The 5,574-nt window shown below is 39.6% G+C and overlaps 1 long non-coding RNA gene across 2 annotated transcripts in view; it reads right to left on the reverse strand.

The window, feature by feature from the left end:
- LOC102247385 overlaps positions 1–5,250 on the reverse strand; it is a 10,815-nt gene extending 5,565 nt beyond the window's left edge. For both annotated transcript variants that reach the window (XR_313994.2, XR_313995.2), the window contains exons 1-2: positions 4,932–5,250; positions 1,523–1,673 (exon numbers count right to left, since the gene is read on the reverse strand). This is a non-coding gene — a long non-coding RNA (uncharacterized LOC102247385). The remainder of the gene's footprint in view (positions 1–1,522; positions 1,674–4,931) is intronic.
- Positions 5,251–5,574: the final 324 nt, after the last annotated feature.

Below are 5,574 nucleotides of genomic sequence, written 5' to 3' on the forward strand. Positions count from 1 at the left end.
ACTATGAGATTTGGGAATGACCCCTCATAGTCCCGGATTGCAATAAATGTGACTCTTTAATTCGACTTCTTGAGGCGTCCTTCTGTGATTCGCGGGGTACATTACAACAATATATATTCTGTTCAAATGGATACTTTAAATCAATTACACTTTTAGCAAACTTTTAAAGATGTTTAACACTTGCCACTTCTTTATAATTCAGCTGTTTTATTATAAATTTTCTTGAGCACACCTATTGCTACTTGATCAGTATGCTGAAAATAATATATAACGATATATTACTTAAATATCTTATCATGTCCATGATCCATGTCATCATTTTGGCAGTTTGAACCTGGTGATGTTTAGAGTATTTACACCCAGGAAATTGAGAAATACTACAAACCGAGATTTCACTTAATGTGTTATTAGATGCTTAGACTTAAAGAACCCTGGTGCAGAATGTTAATAATGCAGATTAAACTTATAAGTGTATGGTATCAGTGGCTATTAATTGTCCATAGGATAAAAATTGAGAAAAGCAGTTTTCTTTCTAGAATTGAAAACCAATGGTTCCATATGGCAAAGAAGTCACTTGAGTCATTGAGGAAGGAGTGAAACTCAAACACATGTCTTAGATGCTGCACTGTCCTCCTATTGTTAAGAATAAATTAACTTAAAAAATAGGCAAAGGATATGAGCAGACATTTTAACAGATGAGATAAAGACAGTGTAAATTAATGCAAGCAGAAATACTCACCATCAAGAATTCTTAGGGAAATATTATTAAAACAAAAACAAGTTAACAGTACACTCATTTCCTGGCCTGCTATTTAAAAAAACAACCATCACATGTGCTGACAGGGTAATGTAAAATCTGGAATTTTCATTACTGTGGGTGGGTAGGAAGGCAAAGGGAATGACCATTTTAGATCACAGATCTGCATATCTTAAAATGTAACACGTTCACTGACACTGCAACAGTTAGATAAATAAAACATACACCTGTAGAAAGAACTGAATGCAATATTCCCAGCAGTTTTATTTATAAAACCCCAAATGTGGAAATAACTGAAAACCATATACAGATCAATGGATAAAGTGGTTATCCATAGAATACAATATTATTAACAATAAAAAATTAACTATTTACATAAACATTACGATTGAGTCTAAAAATACCTGTGTAGCAAGAAGAAAGCCAGTGTTTGTTAAAAATTATACACCTTATAGTTCCTATAAAATTATGAAAAATATGATCTAATCTATTGTAAGAGGAGGTAAATCAATGGCTGTATGGACGACTAAAGAATCCGAAAGATTATAAAAGGGCAAGAGGTAAATACAGGGTGTGCAAAACTAGGTTTAGAGTTGTAAGTACTGAAAATAATACAACTGTTAATAATGATAAAAGTATAAAGTCTCCATGGCTACTGTCTTTTTAAAAAATTTCTTTATTGATTAAGGTATTACATATGTGTTCTTATCCCCCCATTACCCTCCCAACCCCCTCTCCCCCCTGGCCACTCATGTCCTCACCCACCTGTTGTCTGTGTCTTATTTTGTTGGGGATGATCACATTCACTGAAAGGTCATTGGTTTGATTCCAAATCAGGGCACATGCCTGCCTGGGTCTGCAGTGGTGGGCGTGAGGGAGGCAGAAGATTGATGTTTCTCTCCTTCTGCCCTTCTCTCTAAAAATCAATGAAAATGCATTTTAAAATATATAACACTAGAGGCCTGGTTGATGAAATTTGAGCACAGGTAGAGTCCCTAGGCCTGGCCAGCGATCAGGGCTGCTCTGGGCCCTCCTTCCTCAGCTGCCAGCTACTGATCAGGGCTTTCCTTTGTTCATTGCCGCCCTCTGGTGGTCAGCACACGTCACAGTGAGCCATCCAACTCCTGGTCTCCTGGTTGAACTCCCAAGGTGACACTTTGCATATTAGCCTTTTATATATATAGTTATTAAAAATAAGAAAATAAATTCTGTGTTTTGCATATTCACAACTGTAAGCATACTTTTGCCCCACCATGGGTACGGGTAACAGAGAATCTTATTTCACATGTGACAGTTTCTGAGCTTTATCCATATGTTCAACCTCACAAAATAGTGCACATTAGAAAAGTACTTTTTGTTACATGTCAGTTATACATATACCTAAGTAAAGCCTTAAAATAGGTTCCAAACAAAAATATTCCTCTGTTGTTAGAAAATTAAGATGGCAACTCTATATAGAAATGACCATCTCTCTCCTCATTTCCTGAGAGAATCATTGTTGCCTCTGTGGCAGCAAATACTGTACAGAAGTGAAGACTTCTGCCATCAGAATGATCAGGAATGCTGAATTGTCACAAAACACACAACCCGGGGCTAATTATATGATGATTCCTCCTCTAGCTTTGAGTTCCTGCCTGTTGTGATAACCTTGAGGTGCACACCATAGAGGGGCCCAGGGAACCCCCAAAGCCATGAGATTATTTTCACAACCAATCACTTCAGCTACAAAAAGAACAAAAAAGCTTCAAAACTGGATCATTAGTGGATAATGTTCAGAAGAGGGAATTTTCATCCAATATACTGCCATCTCTTCCACTCACTATGAAAACAGAGTTTGTCTCAATATTAGTTGCACCTCACAGTGCTACAACAAATGAAACCAGCCTGTGAAATTTCACACATCATGGCACAGGGTTCCTTTGCATTATGTAAGACATACTATGAACAGAGAATATAATTCATATTGTTCACAGAGCACAACAAAGGACTCTTCTTCTGGGTGACCATTGACCTCACCAATAATACAGGCACCAGGCTAATAAATTATTAGAACCAAGTCATGCAGATTTTTGTTAAAGGACTTGGTCAGCAATACAAAATAAACCAATATTGGACAAAGAGTGATTTTTTGCCATTATTATGTGCCTTCCAAAGCGCAGAAAGTTTGGGACCCCACCATTTCTGTTCACCTCTGCGCGTGACAGATCACAACTATCCCTTCAAATCACCCCATGCAGTGAATATAATTCACAAAATTAAAGGTACAGAAGCAAAAGAACACCTTTACTAAAAGATCATAAACCAGAACAGAGGACAGCAAGCAGTTTGTAGGTTGGTGAATTAGAACCTAAAACGACTCATCAGAGGATAATGTGACAACAATGATAGAAGCACAAAAAAGGACTCCTCTTCTGGGGGACCACTGACCTCACCAACATTAGAGGCACCAGGCTGCAAATTGGAACCACAAAGTTATGCAAACTTTCTTTCATTGCCTCAGTCAGTGGTATAAAATAAGCCATTATTGGACAAATAGTGATTTTTCTGACATTATTATACGCTTTCCAAAGCACAGAAAATTTAGGACCTCATCATATCTGTTCACCTCACCATGATGATAGATCACAACTTTCATATCAAATCATCCAGAGAGTGAAATTTAAAAAAAAAATAAAGCTACAAAAGAAAAAACATCTTTACTAAAGATCATAAACCAGAACAGAGGACAGTAAGCAATTTGCAGGTTGGTGAAGTAGAAAGTAAAACAATTCATAAAAGCATAAAGTGAGACCCACAATGTCCCTGAAAGTGGTAGCACTCCTTAGCTGAGGATGGGTGGTCTGGACAAACCCTGGGTCAGATGCGTTTCCTCGTCAGAGAGAAAGGAAGGAAGATCCTGTCAAGAGCTTGAAGTAATCATAATGTTCTCAAGCACAAGTGAGAACACAGAATACATTTCCCCTGAGCACACAGGGTTTGTGACTGATACACACTCTTCAGCTGAGCCAGGTGGTAGAGGTGAAATCTCTTCAGCCACAAATGCTCACTGTGACACCAATCAGGTAGTAGGTCTGGGCATGTTAGCAAGTACAATACAACTCCTTCAAGCCTCACTTGTACCTGAAACTAATGAGGAATATATCAAAGTGTATGTTCCATTAAAAGGGGCTTAATTTCAGAAAAATAGGTTCCAAAGAGTCGCCTTCAGTGTTGTTATACTAAGTGAGAAAAATAAAACACTCCCTGCACATTTAACGCTTCTCTCCAGTGTGAACTCTCAGGTGTCTAATAATGCTAGATTTATGGCTAAAAGACTTCCCACATTCAGTACACTCATATGGCTTCTCTCCAGTGTGAACTCTGAGGTGTACAGTGAAGTGAGCCCTTAGAACAGCGATTCTCAACCTGTGGGTCGCGACCCCCTTGGGGGTTGATCGACCCTTTCACAGGGGTCACCTAACACCAATGGAAAACACATATATAATTACATATTGTTTACAGTAGCAAAATTACACTTATGAAGTAGCAACAAAAATAATTTTATGGTTGGGGGTCACCACAACAAGGAGCTGTATTAAAGGGTCGCGGCATTAGGGAAGGTTGAGACCACTGCCTTAGAGGAAAGGACATCCCACATTCTCTACACTCATACAGCTTTTCTCTAGTGTGAACTCTCTGATGTCGAAAGACGTTAAAGATTTGTCTAAAATTTTTCCTACATTTGTTACACTCATAAATCAGTTCTCCAGAACGGACACTTGGGCATTGAACAACTTTCAGGTTGTGGCTGGCAGCGTTTTCACATTCACCCCCGACGATGGCTTTTTCCACTGTGAAATTCTTGGGAAATCTCACTGCCACAGTGTAGCTCCTCAGGGTTGAGTGGCCTGGTGCTGGGGAAGCTCTGAGTTGTATTGCAAGTCTTCCCCAAACTCCGTGCTGGCTGAAGGCACCAAAGATAAGTAGAAGCTGGACCTGCTCACAAAGGAGGCCCTGTTCATAGCTTGTTTCCAGGGCCCCTGTCCACATTCATTCCTCTATTGCTGGTGAGGGTTTGCACTGAAACAGAAGTCTACAATACATGCATCACTACAGAAGACTTTCTGCTCAAAATATGCTACATGAGATCCAGTCAGGTGCAAAATACCTTTTAGCACAGAGAAACACTGCTTACACAGAGGGTTCTTCTGGGTGCCCTGACCTGCGACTCTCCTTTTATAGATACACTCTGATCAGAACAGGCCTCATCACCATCGATTTTATGTCAACAACCTGAAAAGTGAGAAAAGGGGAGGAAATGAATGTTGAATGTGGTGACAGGGAGAAGTCCCATTACAAAAATGTGTTTCACATCACATGTTGGTTCCATGCAATTGTCTGAAAATAAGAGATGTGCAGGAAGGATTAATAAGAGATTCTAGTGACTTTCTGGGCTAATGAAGATCACAAAATAGGGAGTCCTCACCAGAAAAATGACACAAACATGGAAAGCACCACATGGATTAGACTATGGATCTCCAGCTCATCATTCAACTAACAGCATTAAGCATGGCTTGTCTGCTGAGGATGGGGTCCAGCTGTACAAGAGATTGGTTAGGTCTTACTCCAAGTAAAATTCAATAAGGGAGTAGCTGGTTTCAAGGACTCATTAGCACATATGTGCACCTCATAACACATGTGCAAGTCGATGTTGCAGAATACTGCAGAGGCAGTAGTGCAGAGGAACAGGTGATGAAGAGGTGGGCAGTCAGCACTGATGCAGAGCAACACAGCTTGCTCTAGTGTCAGGGCCAGCCTGACAGGTTGAACCGGGCTGA

The sequence above is a fragment of the Myotis brandtii genome, unplaced genomic scaffold (assembly GCF_000412655.1).
Source record: "Myotis brandtii unplaced genomic scaffold, ASM41265v1 scaffold4075, whole genome shotgun sequence".
Lineage (NCBI taxonomy): Eukaryota > Metazoa > Chordata > Mammalia > Chiroptera > Vespertilionidae > Myotis > Myotis brandtii.